At 36.0% G+C, this 16,989-nt stretch overlaps 2 long non-coding RNA genes across 3 annotated transcripts in view; one reads left to right on the top strand and one right to left on the bottom strand.

Moving 5' to 3' along the window:
- Positions 1–1,793: 1,793 nt before the first annotated feature.
- LOC103891570 (uncharacterized) lies at positions 1,794–4,132 on the bottom strand. Its single transcript, XR_655824.3, has 2 exons — positions 3,993–4,132; positions 1,794–2,123 (listed from the first exon to the last, which is right to left on the bottom strand). It is a non-coding gene; the product is annotated as an uncharacterized LOC103891570 (long non-coding RNA).
- A 72-nt stretch (positions 4,133–4,204) lies between these two features.
- Positions 4,205–16,989, top strand: part of LOC129048153 (uncharacterized) — a 29,885-nt gene continuing 17,100 nt past the window's right edge. Inside the window, exons 1-2 of one of the 2 annotated variants that reach the window (XR_008510256.1) lie at positions 4,205–4,441; positions 15,533–15,609. This is a non-coding gene — a long non-coding RNA (uncharacterized LOC129048153). The remainder of the gene's footprint in view (positions 4,442–15,532; positions 15,610–16,989) is intronic. The other variant, XR_008510255.1, reaches the window with a different exon arrangement.

The raw sequence follows: 16,989 nt of genomic DNA, 5'->3' as shown, positions 1-16,989 counted from the left end.
TTTACATACAGAATCCCAAATGCGGACCAGGAGTGTAACTGTATTAGTCAGGGTTCTCTGGAGGGACAGAACAAATAGGATAGATGTATATATGAGGAAGAGTTCATTAAGGAGTTTTGACTCACACGATCACAAGGTGAAGTCTTACAATAGGCTGTCTGCAAGCTAAGAAGCAAGAAAGTTCGTCCAAGTCCCAAAACCTCAAAAGTAGGGAAGCCGACGGTGCAGCCTTCAGTCTGTGGTCGAAGGTCTAAGAGTCCCAAAGCTGAAGAACGTGGAGTTTGATACTCAAGGGCAGGAAGCAACCAGCATGGGAGAAAGATGGAGGCCAGAAGACTCAACTGGTCTAGTCCTTCATGTTCTTCTGCCTGCTTTTATTCTAGAGGCCCTAGCAGCTGATTAGATGGCGCCCACACAGATTGAGGGTGGGTCTGCCTCTCCCAGTTCACTGACTCAAATGTTAATCTCCTTCAGTAACACCCTCACAGACACATCCAGGAATAATACTTTGCATCCTTCAATCAAGTTGACATTCAATATTAACCATCAAAATAACCTTAAATTTAGATTGATCCTACCAAAATCAAACTAAAAAAAAGAAAAACAAACAAACAGACAAAAAACAGTTTCTTGAGTGTGTCCTGTCAAATCCCTGATGTTTGTACCATCATTGGGAGCAGAGGATGTGTATTGAGGAGGAGGGGGTGTGTTGGAGAAAGAGTCACAATCTTCTTCTGCTGTGTATTTCCATCAATTGCTGCCCTACATACCCTTCCAGGTAAGACATCTTGTGGGGGGAGGATGCTGTGACCAGCAAGCCAACCCGATAGTGGCCCCATAGACTGGGGCATTTATTTCCCACTCAGGCAATGACATTGTTGAGCCAACAGAGTGGTCCAACTAATGCCAGAATAATCTGAATCACTCTCAAAGATCTATGGTGATTTCCTTGATATATAGTCTAAATTTAATTCCATGTAATACATTTCATAAAATCTGTGTTTAAAAATACCCTGCCATTTTATCATCCTGCTATCAAACTTGCTGCAAGTGAGCCTCTACATTTTTTAATAAGGAAGCATACTGCTGGCAGTAATACCACAGCGAGAGTCCAGAACGCTATGCCAGTGTGCTGGAATTTCTCAGAGGTGCAATTTTAGGCAACAAATGTGTTTGCAGAACCTGAGGGGAAAAAAACAATCACAGGAAAATGAAAGAGTAAAATTCTTAATACAAGAATGATTATAAGTTGGAAGCATTGATGGATGCATCCCTATGATTGCTAGCTGATTTTTTAATTGTAGAAGATAAAAATAAACATTAAAAATAAAAGAATGAGAACTATGTATTAGAGAAGCATATTAGATTTATCTGCTGTTCCTGAGTTGGGGGCATAAATAGGGCATGTAGCAGTTATTCACTAAGTCCCCATTGTCAGGGAGCAATTGTTGCAGAGGTTGTGGGTAAGAGCTCTGTCATCACATGCGATCTGTCTATTGTCCTGTCTGTGTATTGTCTCTCAGCAGTGATTAACTCTCAAGAAGATCTCAGGGGTTGTAGCTCAAATTAAAGTATCATAAAGATGTACGATAAGAAAGCAGGAGAAATGAAGAGCCTAATTTCACTTTTGAGTGCCTATTCGGTTACAAGAACTACTCATGGCACTTATTTTTATGTATTGAAACTCAAAAAGAAAAGATATAGATTATTGATCGTAAACTGAGGTGGAGGTGTAGACTCGGCACATTTAATAGTTTATCCAGGAACACAGATGGTAAATGGCAAAGCAAGGGTTTCACAAGTGTTAGTTTTATTTGGAGAAGGGTGGGGTCTTTAAATTACTTTTAGTGCTATCATAAGACTATAGTATAATTCTCTCATGAGAATATTAACATCAAGGTATTGACATACTTTATGAGTAATAAATCACCCAACTCAGGCTTTCTTCAACAACAAAAGGGATTTTCACTACAAAGTGATGTCCACGAAGGGTTGGATGAGTGCAGCAGTATATGGAGCTCATCCATGGAGATGCCCCGACCCTCAGCATCTCCCTGGACTGATGGCTCTTCCTCGTGGCTCCGACAGCACCTGTGACCTTCAGGGGCTGCAGGCTTCCTCATCTACGGAGAAGAAGGAGATGGAGACAATATTTAACCACTAGAAGTTTATTTTACTTTTTTTGGTAATAATAACTTTTATTATTATTTTGCTTCAGTATGTCCTGACTCACTACCAGTTCCTTCTTCATCTATGAAAAATAATATTACTCATTCCTCCAAAAAATGCGTATTACACATAAACTGAACACATTCAGGTCAGCTTTAATCAGAATTATAAAATCAGCAACATAAGAAATAAAATGCAAGACCGTGCAAATTTTAACATTTGTCAAAAACATAGTCCTCGTTGTTTATATAATGTGTTGGCTTGAACACTATTTTCTCTGCAGAGATTATGATCCCTGCTTTTGTTTCCATTTGCATTTGCTTGTAGGTACATCCTTCTTCCTTTTCCTTTGCTGATGCAATTTTCCCCATAGTTGGTGTATTCCTTGAGTCATGTTAATGACAGGAAGTTTATACACTCACATATATGTCACCATTTGACTAAGAGCCTCTTATGTTTGTTTGTGACAAATTACCATCAGTTAGTATACGGACAATTTATGGTGGCGATGAGAACAAACCTGGGAAGGATATGGTTTGAGGTTTATCAAGTAAGCTCAGCTAATGTTGGTTGTGACTAATAAATCAACAACTAATGCTCCACTATCAAATACTAATTAATTCTTTCTTTCCTCCCTCATATTAATTTTGTGTCATTCCAAGTCTTCAGGGGAAAGTGTTTGCAGCTTGAAGCAAGAACACTCTTATGCCTTGCCAGAGAATTTTATTAATTGCAGTAAGTGCAGTGGCTTTGGACACCCAAATTTAAAAAAGAAAAATGATTTTGGAAGACAATTCTCCCCTTTGGCAAGTATGATATTTTAGGATCTCAATAAATCCTTTTGAACCTAATGGAAGTAATTTTCTCATATCCTTTTTGGTACTCAGATACTCTGGTAATACAATTGCTAAGACCCTTATATTCCAACACTCATATTAAAAGCAACTTCAAAATACAAAATAAAATAAATTCAACAAATTTGTTCAGAGACCTAGTCATTATATGATATTTCACTCTGATGGCAAAAGCTATATTTGCACGTAATTGATATTCACAGAGGGCTAAAATACCCATTTACCTATTTAAAATTCTGGTAGCCAGCTGAATCTTGTATGTACAATTATAAATACATGTTTTGGATATTTTAATTTGTTCTGTTTAGTGATTTAAAAGGTCATCTATAAATTAGATGACAAAATCCTTTTTTACGGGGGTGAGGGGGGAGGGTCCCACTCTGTCACCCAGGCTGGAATGCAGTAGTGCAATCAGGGCTCACTGCAGCCTCGACCTCCCAGGATCAGCTGATCCTCCCACCTCAGCCTCCTGAGTACCTGGGACTATAGGCATGCACCATCACATCCAGCTAATTTTCTTTTTGTACTTTTTGTAAAAAAGGGATTTTTCCATGTTGCCCTGTCTAGTCTCGATCTCCTGGGCTCAAGTGGTCCACCCACCTTGGCCTCCCAAAGTGCTAGGATTGCAGGTGTGAGCCTCTGTACCCAGGCCTGATAGAATCTTTTTTAAACAATATGGTATGGTGAGGAATTAAATAGAAAGTCACATTACTGTACAGCTTTGATGGCTGATAAATGCTAGGTGAAACTGCACTTTGTGGATTCATCATTTTTCGTGCCAGGCAGAAAATGTGGACACAGATACACTCCTCCTACTTTCTTCTGTATATGTTATAGAAGATGACAGTAAGAGGTAGAATGGATGGAAGACCCTAGTGTGGTAAGTCTTGCTTAAATGCCCATGTGTGTCTACAATAATACAGGCCCTCTGACTCCTGGATTCAACACTAGGAGTTGAGGAGGGATTACCTCCATGGAGAGGCACAGCTTGCTCCAATATCTTGAGTCAGAAACAGAACAGCCCTGGGTTGTTGTCTTCCCAAACACCAGCTGTCGGGTGTGTCAGTTTTTCAATCCTCATTGGGTTTCTTCAAAGAGTTCAGAATTTTAAGGGTGCGTGAAAGTTCTTTGACATCACAATGTGATGAAAGCACCCTTTACTTTAGTCTCTGTCAAGATGTGGAATGAACCAGAGAATTCCCAGTGTCTGCTCTTCCATTGGGGAGTGGAAGAGAGATATCCTGTCCAAGGCTGGTTCAGCCACCAGCTAGATTGAGGAGCCGTGACTCCTGATGGAATGGTGAACCAGGGTGGAAACCAGGACATGAAATAAGGCTGCAGAAACTATGTGCTGAAAGGAATATAGTTGTGTGGGGAATCTACTATTTCAACATCACCAGTGTAGCATTTACTGCATGGTAAGAATTAAAGCACCTTTCAAATCTCTTAAAACTTGGGGCAGGGAAGAACACACCTACTCAGCAAATTGGGCTCAGTGTGTGTAAAGCTCAGAGAATAATCCATAGTTATAAAAGCTACTGGCAAGGGTCACCATGCCTCTTAAAAGACAAGCTGTGAAGGTCACTATAGGCATTCACGTTGCTAGGAACTGTTCACTTTAAAACTAGATGCTCAAATAAATCAATTCTGTTAGAAACATTCACAAAGGCTGGAAAAAACATAAAGCCCAGAACAATCTTTCCTTTAGGTTGTATTTTAGATGGCTGACATAAAACTATGTGAAAATGTTTCCCCTTTTTAGCGTGTGTTTTATTAGTGAAGTAGAACTTAAGAGTTCCCCAGACATTATACAGAACTATATATATTGGGTACATGTGTCAGTACCTCTAAATACCCATAGAAATTTTTACTTAGCAACATTTTCATGTTCCTCTCAAATTCCTACAATTATACACATCAAAACAATTCTCCTTGTTTCTTAAGGGAATTCTCTCTAAATCTAAATGTATTAAGAAAATGTTAGTATTTCCAGCAACTGTGGGTTATATTAAAAATAGGGACTCCAGGGGGAAATTTTGAGCTTAAAAGGTCTCTATCTCATGACTTTATACTACATTTAGGAAGCAATATATAAAATGCATTGTAAAAATTTCTAGCACATTTTTTGGATCTTTTTATAGCACTTAGCACTACATGCCAGTAATAAATATGTTTACGTCCCTATCATTTCCTCTACAAGGGTATAGGGGCTTACAGTTAGTGTTTTTGATTCATTTTCTTTCTATCTCTCCTGAAGCAGCTTTTCAAACAGTATGTTCCTTGATGTTAACAAGTCAAGAGGAATAAAGAGCCTCGGTTCATATAAGCACAGGAAAACTGAGCTAACAAAAATTTAGTTTTTTTAAAATTAGTATCCTCTGACACTTTGAAAGTTGGATAAATTCTGATGTAAAACCTAAACTTATTTGATTATGTATTACTGTTTTACCATTGCCACAGTAAAGATAGAGACTATTTCCTTCATCCCACAAAGACTACTCTGTGCTCTTTGCAATCACGCTCTTCTCCTTTCCCAAGACTACAGAGTCCTTCCTTGCTTTGTCCTCTGTGCATATAGAATACTATTGCCGTTTTTAGAATGTAATACTAATGGAATTACACGGCATCCTCTTTTGTGCCTATCTTCCTTCACTGAGGAAAATATTTTTGAGATACTTGTCATTGATAAAAATAAGACATTAGCTTTTATTACTGAATACTATTCCATTATGTGAAGAGACCACAATTGGTTTATCTATTCTTCTATAATAGTAACTGGGCATGTAGTAGATTTCAGTTTCCATTGTTATCTATTAACATTAAGTATTAATCTTAATCTTCTAGTAAGAATAAAACTATTACATACAAAGCTTTTATGTAGAAGCCTTTATTGACTGAATTTTCTTTTTTTTTTTCAGTAAATGCCAAGAGGTAGAATTGTTGAGTAATGTACTAACTATATGTTTATCTGCATGAAAAACTTCCAGATCATCTTTCATTCTCACAAGCAATGTGTGAGATTTTCAGCTCCACATCTTCATCGACCTTTTTAGTAATTCTATGCTGTTTGAATATTCTATTTCAGAAATTATATTTTTTAGTTGTAGAATTTCCATGTGATCCTACTTTTCTGTTTCTACTCTTTATTCTTCTTGTTTCTTATTCATTGGGAACAATGTTTTGATTTAGTTATTAAAAATAAATATAATGGCTGCTTCAAAATTGTTACCATTAATTGAAATGTCTGGTTCATCTCAGGCTCAGAATAAATTGTTTTTCTTTTCTCCTGAGAATGTGTTCCATTTTCCTGATTCTGTGTATGCCTGGTAACTTCGGATTATATCTGTCGTGTCGTGAGTATGAATGAGGAGATTCTAGCCTCGTTAGGTTTCTCTGATGGGCATGGTTTCCTGTGTCTTCGCAGATCATTTCCGGGTAACCTCGGATTATATCTGCGATGTCGTGAATATGAATGTGAGGAGATTCCGGCTTCTGTTAAGTTCCTCTGATGGGCATAGCTTCCTATGTCTCAGCAGATCATTTCCGGGTAATCTCGGATTATATCTGCGGTGTTGTGAATATGAATGTGAGGAGATTCAGGCTTCCGTAGGTTTCTCCGATGGGCATGGTTTCCTATGTCTCAGCAGATCATTTCCGGGTAACCTCGGATTATGTCTGGGTGTTGTGGATATGAATGTGAGCAGATCCTGGCCTCGTTAGGTTTCTCTGATGTGCATGGTTTCCTACGTCTCAGCAGATCATTTCCGGGTAACCTCAGATTATATCTGCGATGTCGTGAACATGAATGTGAGGAGATTCCGGCTTCTGTTAGTTTTCTCTGATGGGCATGGTTTCCTATGTCTCAGCAGATCATTTCCGAGTAATCTCGGATTATATCTGCGGTGTTGTGAATAGGAATGTGAGGAGATTCAGGCTTCCTTAGGTTTCTCCGATGGGCATGGTTTCCTGTGTCTCAGCAGGCCATTTTCTTGGTTAGTTTGATCTGCAAACTCTACTCCTTGGGAGGCAGCTCTGGTCTTCGTCCAGATCACTTCATTTAAACTGAGATATTTTTTAACTATCCTACACGTGCATGATTTAGGAATCAGCAGGAGATGTGGGTAGAGAGATTTAGGTGATCCCTCTTTCTGCTCCTTTTTTTATGGGATATCGTAATCTCCTTGTCATCGTTCTCCCAACCTCGCTTTCCTGTGCCCCTGGTCAGAATACCGGAGGGATCTTCCGTCTCTGTCCCCCCAGCACTGGTCATGCTACACGGACTACTTCGCCCTGGGCCACAAGCAGCAAATTTTTATACCTCCTGGTCTTCAATGGTCTCGGAAAATGTGCACGCCCTCCATCCAGTCTATCTGCTCTTGGCCAGCCTACTCCGGTACCTGCAGGCACTCGCTTTTTGTGCTGTGTCCAAGGTTTGCCATTCCTTTCTGCAAGAAGGTCTGGTAGGGACTTAATTTGTCATACGTAGAAGCAAACATTTATCCATGTGGTAGCTCATGTTTTCACTTGTAGGGCATCATTTGAGGAACGGAATTTATTAGTTTGAATATAAGGTACCAATTTCTTACTTTCTGATTAGTACTTATTATGCTGTATTTACCTAATGTATATTATCAAGATTTCCTTCTGTATTTTCTTCTAGAAGTGTCAATGTTTTAACTTTCTCATTTAGAACCACAATTAAACAGAATTGATTTTTGCATGTGGTATGAGTTATTGATCAGAACTTCTTGCCAGTGAAAGCACTATGAGATCCATTTTGACTTTTGAATTTCAATATGGTTATGTAATTATAGCTCAGCATAGTTAACAACATAGAACAAAATCTTAAATAATGCTAGATACAAAATCAATTTCTAAATTTTGTTTATGCTTAGAATTAATTTAGATGTCTTCACAGTAGATACAAGACCCAAAAAATAAGTTGTTACCAATTAATCAATCTTTAAAGTTGTGAACTATGTTGGACAGTTAAAATGACATCAACAAAAATGTTTTGAGCAAATTAACTAATCTCAGGCAACTCAATTAAGTGTCTGAAGCCAAGCATGTAATTAGAATCCTCTCCTCTTTGCCATTTAGACTTTACACATTAAGTATGCTTGAAGTAATTTCTGTTTTATGAATTAAAATAGAATGATCTTTACTTTTCTCCCTTTATGAATGAAGCTCTGACCATTTACAAATTTAGCAAGCAATCTATACATGTTCTTTCCCTGTTTCATGAAAGAAATAAAATTATATAAAATCATAAAAATAATCTATAGTCTTTCACGTCTCTTTCATTACCATTTTAGGCATCTTCTGTATACAAAACAAGAGATAAAAGGAAAAGGGTAAAAATTAACAATTGAGAAAAAGAATTCATTATAAAAAATTAAAAAATAAAAGAATGGTAGATGTGATACAAAGAGTAAACAAAAATACTTGATTTCTCAAGGAAAATGTAAACTAAGTATGTATTATATTTTGAGAAAAAGCTTAGCCTTGTAAAATAATTTTTTATAATATTTACTATGTACCTGCAATGCACACTCTTAAATCACCTGTGTTTAATTTTACACTTCCTGTGTTACTCATCCCTCTATCCCCTAACTGCAGTGTTTTTCCAAGTGTGATTAATGATGTTAATTGCCCTGTTAGAAGAAAGAGTCTCATAGATTGACAATATAACAAAGGTAATATAGCCTGGCCCCCAAACACAGATGGTATTTTGATAGCATTAAATGGATAGTTTATTTGTGTCCATTCTATCTACTGAATATTACATTAATAATCTTACATTTTAAAAATTCAATTCAAAGCAATATTTCACCAATTTTCATATTTAAAATTTGTTGATACATGCACATTGTCATTGATGACAGAATAGCATTGCAAGTGGGATGGAAAAGTAAAACCAATCAATTATGGTTAAATAATGTGGCCACGCGCGGTGGCTCACTCCTGTAATCCCAGCACTTTGGGAGGCCGAGGTGGGCAGATCACGAGGTCAGGAGTTCGAGACCAGCCTGACCAACATGACGACACCCAGTCTCTACTAAAAATACAAAAATTAGCTGGGCGTGGTTGTGCGTGCCTGTAATCCCAGCTACTCAGAAGGCTGAAGCAGGAGAATCGCTTGAACCCGGGAGGCAGAGGTTGCAGTGAGCCGAGATCGTGTCACTGCACTCTACCCTGGGCCACAGAGCCAGACTCCATCTCAGAAAAAAAAAAAATTAATAAATAAATAAATAAATAAATAAGTTGTCATTTGCTGAAAACCTATTTTGCATTGAACCTCGTATACATTTTCCTTTTTTCCCTTGTATTTGTACTTTTCTTCCCAATTTAGTTAAGAAAAAGTATGCCATTATGTTTAATTTTGTATGTCAATTTGACTGGACCATGAGGTGTCCAGATACTTGTTCAAACAGTATTTCTGTGAGTGTGTTTTGGGATAAGATTAACATTTAAATTAGTGAACTTTCAGTATAGTGGATTGTTCTCCCTAAAATGAGTGGGCCTCATCCTATTCGTTGAAGACCCGAATAGAACAAAAAGGCTGGCTCTCTTGTGAGTGAGGAGAATTATTGCTGTCTGTCTTTGAGCTGGGACATTGGTCTTTTTCCTTCCTTCAAGCTCAAATGGAAACACTGGCTCTTCCTGGGTCTTGAGCTTGTTGGGCTTTGGGTGGGGAACTCCATCATCAATTTTCCATGTTTTCAGGCCTTTGGACTTGGACTGGAGCTGACAACATCAGCTCCCCTAGGTCTCCAACTTATTGACTGCATCTCTTGGGACTCCCCATCCTCCAAAATAATGTGAGTCAATTCCTGGACCTGCTTCTAGAGAACCCTGATTAATTTAGCACAAATGGGAACTCATGAGGTACAGAGGGACATGAGATGGAAGGGGAAATTTCTTATATATCTGGCAAAACAAAGAAGTCAATGTTTATTTGGTGCCATTTTTAACACCTGGGTAAAAAGGAGAACTAAATTATACGACAATTTTCCTTACTCTAATTCCAAAACGAATAAAATACATAAATATGTGTACTAGTCTGTTCTCACACTGCTAATAAAGACATACACAAGACTGGGCAATTTATAAAGAAAAAGATTTAATGGACTCCAGTTCCAAATGGCTGGGGAGGCCTCACAATCATGGTGGAAGGTGAAGAAGGAAAAAAGGCACGTCTTACATGACTGCAGGCAAGAGAGTGTGTACAGGGGAACTGCCCTTTATAAAACCATCAAATCTCATGAGACTTATTCACTATCAGGAGAACAGCATGGGAAAACTTTGGCCCTATGATTCAATTACCTTTCACTGGGCCCCTCCCACAACATGTGGAGATTATGGGAGCTACAATTCAAGGTGAGATTGGTGTGGGGGACACAGCCAAACCATATCAATATGTTATTTTAAGAGTCTATGGTTGAATAATTGTGAAAAACAATACCTTACTATACATATTGCTAATTGTGTATACAAAATTACAATTTTTTTTGTATTTGGAATGTTGTATATCAAACAAAACCCTAAAAGTCAAATTTTTGAAAAGGGAAAACCCTGAGCAAATTTCACAATGTGGATTTATTTTAATGCGTTATGCATAAATAAAGGAACACATTTCAGGTAGCCAATACATGTATATATTTCAAATAATTTTATTGTAAATATTTCTACTCTATGCCACAAGGCAGATGTGTTAGTATGAAACACTCAGCTAAGACTTACTCTAACAGCACTTTATTTTACAGTGTTAGTTTTGATAAATTTGTTACATAATCTATAAATAAGTATGTTCACTTATGCTGTTAGCAAGAATTCTATCATGTACACATTAAAGATTCTGGAAATTTATAATGGCCTGCTAATTGAGAGAGATGTTACAAGTAAATGAGAAGTGTTGGCATTAATCTGGTTACTCGTTAATGTTAGCAAAAGGATTAAAAGATGCAAAAATGTTACAGAAAATTATTAAAATATTTTGTCGAGTGTAATAAAAAAGTTTTTCTATTTTTTAAATATTACATAATATTGAAAGATTCAGCAGAATATTTATGACCTAGAGCACATTACAGCAACAATGAAACAGCCTCTTTGTCCTTTCACCTGATGGTGAGCCCAAAATCAAATTCTAGGCTACTAAATCCACAAGTCTTCTGGCTGGTTTTAGCCACATTTTTAACATCTTTGTATACTTTGTATATTTTAATTTTAAATTATTTGTATAAGTGGATACACAGTACATACTTTATATCTTACTTGCTATTTTCAATAAATTTCATGTTCATAAGGTACATCCATTTTGATATGTGCGATTTTAGTTTATGCTTTTCCCTGTCTTAAAGTAAATAGTGTTCATTCTACTGAAAATAAACATGTGGGTGATTTTCAATTTGAGGTAATTATAAGTAAAATTTTGTGAATGCTCTGTTACATGTCTCCTGATTGACATATGCAAAAGACTTTCTAGAAATGGAATGTCTAGAGCATTCACATAAATGTTTCTTAAACTTGTTCAGTAATACCAATCATTTCTTAAAAGTGAAACGTCCCAATTTCAGGTTTCTGTTCCATCATGTAAACATTTTAAAATTTGTCACTCCTGTCCTCACAGGAAATCAATAAAAAATAAACTAAAAAGAATGACCCTTGCTAGATCCAACAGATACTGAGGTCACAGGGAAAACCAATGCCCTGAAAACTTCAGAGACAAGGAAATACAGAAAATCACAGCTTACCAGAAACAGAAGCCACTAGAGCCATGAGCAGGTAGAAAAATGTAACCCCTGATCAAAGCTAAATGCTGAAGAACGAGTATAGAGTAGCTGAGAGTTAAAACTCCTGGGGTCCCAGGCTTGGGGGAGATTAGGGGCAAAGGTTTATGTGTTTAGAAAATTCTAGGGTTACCAGTAAACAAATGTAAATAAGAAGTATAATTATTATGCTAAGAAGAGACCATAAAGTCACATAAATGCTTGATTAAAACCAAAGAAGACACAATAAAGGGTAATATTTTAAAAAGAAACAAAAGCAGGTATAACAAATGAAAAGCAGTAACAATCATGACAGATGCTGAGCAAACTATACCAATAATTACAACTAATATGAATGCTCTAAACACACCAATTAAAAGACAGAGAGTGATAGAGTGGATGAAATGAAACCCAACTATATCTCCTCAACAATAAACCCACTTTAAATATAAAGGCATAGATAGATCGAAAGTAAAATGAAGAAAAATGATATGCCATGCCAACACTAATTAAAAGAATGTTGGAGGAGCTATAGTAGTTTCAGACAAAGTATATGTCAGAACAAGGGAAATTATCCGGGATAAACAGGAGTATTGCATAACTATAAAGGGATCAAATCTTCAAGAAGACATAACTGTCCATAGTGCACATATATCTATCAACAATGCATCAAAATATATGAAGAAAAAAACTGGTAAACCTACAAGGAGAAATAGACAAATCCACTAATATAGTTGGAGACTTCGTCCCACCTCTATCAGTGATTGACAAAGTCAGCAGAAAATCAGTAAAGATAAAATAGCGAAAAAGCACCATCCGTCAACCGGATTTCATCTACAACACATCAAACAGTTTTCTAAGTTCACATGACACTTTCACCAAGATAAATTTTTTTAACATATTGCCACAACTAGAAATACGTACATATTATGTAAGTATGTGTACATTCTTATAAGAATGAATAACCTTTTAATATTTGGTTGTAGTATTTGATTGACATATATTAGGTCAATCATGTTTTAACTATTAATTGACTACATTTTTCTTTGTTTGCTTGATTTATTAATTACCAAATGATCTCCATGGAATCTCCAATTATGACAATGGGTTTTTCAATTACTCCTTATATTTCTGTCACTATTTGATTTACATAATTGAAGCTACATTATTTAGCACATGCAAGTATAGGATTGTTATAGTTTGCTGGCAAATTAAATTTGGGTTTTGTAAAATTATTACTTAATTAGTAATTAAGTCTTTATGAGTAATGCAATTTAAAGTTTTGGCCTAACGTTCATTTTATGTGATGCTAATATAGCTAGGCCAACTTTCTTTTGCTTAGTATTTGCCTCATGGTTGATTGATAGATCATTTTTTCATTCTTTTTCTCTCAATCTTTTCTTTGTCCTTAAAGTTTTAGGTTTGTCTATTGTAAATGACATATGGGTTGATCTGCTTGTTTACTTACCCATTCTCAAAATCCTTGTCTTTTTATTGCAAAGCTAAATGCATTGATATGTATTGTGACTATAAATATATTGAGTTTCATTGCTGTCATATTATCTACTTTATATTTGTCCCATTCTTTTCTGTTGTTATTCTTATTTTTACTTTCTTTTATATTGTCTTCTTTTCTCATTTTATTGTTTTTTTGGCCTTGGAAATTATAAATTCTATTTATATTATTTTAGAGTTGATTCTTATACTTGAAATTTTATGTGTACAAGGTTCAATATAAATGTCATTAAAATCCTTCAAAATGATATAAGTTTTTTAGAGTCTTTATTTACTACAATCCTGATTCATGATATTATGGCCTAATAGTACGTTACTTTTTTATCTTAAAATTTGGATTTTATTTTATAAATTATAAGTATTAAATTAATGATATTTAGGTCTACACACTTATCTACAAGCTTTATTTCTCAGAATTCTATCTTACATGTAAGACTTGTCATCTGGGCTACATTCTTAATGACTAAAGTATATACTATTTATTTTATGAAAATGACTTTTTCTCCTCTTAAGAGCGAGTTTTGTTGAAAATACAATTTTAGGCTGATAGTTTCCATTGTTGCCATCTTTTTTTCAGAATAGCCTTTGTGGTTTTTGTTGTTGTTGTTGTTGTTGTTGTTTGTTTGTTTGCTTTGTTTGTTTTTTGAGATGAAGTCTCACTTTGTCCCCCAGGCTGGAGAGCAGTGGCGTGATTTTGGCTCACTGCAACCTCCACCTCCTGAGTTCAAGCAACTCTCCTGCCTCAGCCTCCCAAATAGCTGGGATTACAGGCACCCGCTACCATGCCGGGCTATTTTTTTTTTTTTTTTTTTGTACTTTTAGTAGAGATGGGGTTTCAACATGTTGGCCAGGCTGATTTCGAACTCCAGGCCTCAAGTGATCAGCCTGCCTCAGCCTCCCAAAGTGCTAGGATCACAAGTGTGAGCCACCATGCCTGGCCCTGATTAATCTTAATGCCTTAATTTCTCTTTGTTTTGGAGATTTAATATTTCCATTAAATCTGAAAATACGTTTATGTTTTTTGTTTCACTAAGATCTCGAACTTAAATATTCACATTTATTAGACTTCCAGAATAGCTCAGCCATTCTCTTTCCGAACAGTTTTTCTCTTGCAGTCATTATCTTCCCTCCTTCACATCATCCAATTAGAATGCTAGGCCTCTCTCTCTATTACCTGTGTCTCTTTTCTTTCATATTTCCCACCTTTTTTTTGGTCTTTTCTGCTATCTTGAAAAAAGCTTTTCAGATATGCACCGTATTTCTTTCATTCTTTATTCATCTAGTCTAAGCTGCTGTTGTTACACCTATTGATTTTTTCAGTTGTTTTGCTTTTTGTGTTTGGATTTCCATTTCATTATATTTAAAATGTGTAATCATTTTTATATGCTCTTTCTCTTTACTCTTATTTGTAATGACATCTTTTGTTTCTTTAAACATATTTAACATCTTTATAATCTGTGTCTAAAAATTGCAATATAAAGCCTCCAAAGATCTTTTGCTCTGGTCTGTTTTTCCTTTTTGCTCTTGTCTCAGTAGTGTGCTTTACTGTGTATCTTGTGATATTCTTTTTAACTGTAAGCTCACCTTTCTTACAGGATAACAGTGGAAGAACTCGGCAGCATGGGTGGAAGTGTCATTCCTCCCGCAGGGTTTGCATCGTTTCTGTCTATTTGCACTATAAACCTGGGACCACAATAAATTCTCTTCCTAAGGTGTTTAATTTTCTGTACAGGTAGTGTGAATCCAGTACTTAATTTCATATGTGGATTAGCTTTTTTGATGAATTTTAGGAGGAAAGTTTATGCTTCCCTCCAACCTGGGCCAAAGCCCTGTGCGATTCTGTTCTGTGGTGCACATTGATGCCCCGCATGCATTATATTCCCGGGCACATCATTATACTCAGGTGTCCTATTAGATGACACAAACTGGTCACAGCCTTTCTTCATTTTCAGTTTTTAAAATAACAACTCATTTTTACCAAGTTTTAGAGTATATCTAAGAGTGAAATTCAGATCCAATGTTTACACTTGCTCTTTCAGTTTCTCAGAATGCCACATTTTCGTGACACCTGAGGAATGAATGCTGTGTGTGTGTGTGTGTAAATTTCCTTTCAGAACTGTAAGTTGTTTTTAGTGGAATGGTTTTGTTTGGGATATCCGAAACCTGTGGTTTATAGATACATGTATGTTTTAACTAATACTCTTTTTTTTGTTGTTTTTCCCCCAGAGCTTCATGTCCACATTGGTCTTCCCTTTTAGACATGGATCAATACTTCAGATAATTTCCTTAAATTCTGCATCAAGGTAACCTTTCTCTAGCATTTCCAGATAAGATAAATTAATACATACAATACAAGGGTAAGTCAAGGTACTAGTGTCCTCATCTAAAGAGAAAGTGCCCAGGATTGAAATCCTAAGATTGAGTCCTGTGCTTTTGACAGTCTTGTCATCTCCAAGAAATTCACTTTTTTTCTTTTATAAAACCACAGTGTGGGAATCATGTGAGATAATATGTGTGAAACAGCTCCTCCATGTCCAATTTACCCCACAAAGACAAGCTATTATGTTTTTCCAACTAAAGATCTTTTAGGGCCTAAAATGATGCAAGCCAAAAGCATAAATGATAGGGGCACTGGAAGGAATTATGTATATTGGTGAAAAAAGAGGGTTTTTTAAATGTTTGTTTTTTAGAGCACTGGGCTTTTGGTAACCCTTCTAAGTTGGTGTTTAGACTCTATTGCCTTATTGCCTGCACACACGTGTAGAGGACATGATTCACACCGTAAGTGTATCTGTCCTCATAAATATTGTAAAAGGAAATCGCCTTGTCATGTAGCTCCTTTCTCAGCAGCACAGAAATGGAATCACATGGCATAGTTAACTTCATTCCCAGAATTTTTTTGTAATAGCAGGACAGCTGTTCAGCATAACTTTTCCTGTTGCTTTTCAATTTATAGTGCATATGATAAAACAGATTTGGAAGTAAAGGCCAAGAAGCTAGTAGATGAACTTCATGAAATTCAATTTGATCATGCCATGAGCTTTTTTTTTCGATGGAGCATATTAGGTCTCATGGGTATTACCTTTGAGCTAGGTATCGGTTTCCAAACCTGGTTTAAAGTGCAATTTAAAAAATAAGCTGCAAAACAGTCATTATCTGGAAAGCTGGTTTAAAAAAATCTTTCGATTTTCTCATTGGTAACACGTGTTTGAGAAGAGAGCAGATCACATTCTCATGGCCCCATTGCTTAATGTTGCCTATTTTGATACTGAAGTTTAATTCTCAAATCAAATATTCTAACACTGAGAAATAAAATATTCAAATATACCAACAGTGATATTTTACAAGACATCCAATCTCTTTTACCTTTATGTTGCAAGGTAAAATATAAGAAAGTCTAAAACTCAGAATATTAAAGCTGGAGAGAATTTTAAAAAGTCATTTGTTTAGGTGTATAAATTAACCTAACCATGTGATCAATTATATTCATTTCATGTTTTAGCTTCACAAATTATCATTTTAAATACATGACTTCCATTTCTTGTATCTGTAAATAATGGCCAGAAGTGAAAAAGGTTGCAGCTGGAAAATATTTTATTAAACCACCAATTATTTTCCGTGAGGTATTTCCAGAAAGCAGAATTTGCATTATTCTTATTGTTTAAAAGGCCAAAGAACAGCTA

This window comes from Pongo abelii, chromosome 8 (genome assembly GCF_028885655.2).
Source record: "Pongo abelii isolate AG06213 chromosome 8, NHGRI_mPonAbe1-v2.0_pri, whole genome shotgun sequence".
Taxonomy (NCBI): domain Eukaryota; kingdom Metazoa; phylum Chordata; class Mammalia; order Primates; family Hominidae; genus Pongo; species Pongo abelii.
This window is presented reverse-complemented; position numbering and strand designations above follow the sequence as displayed.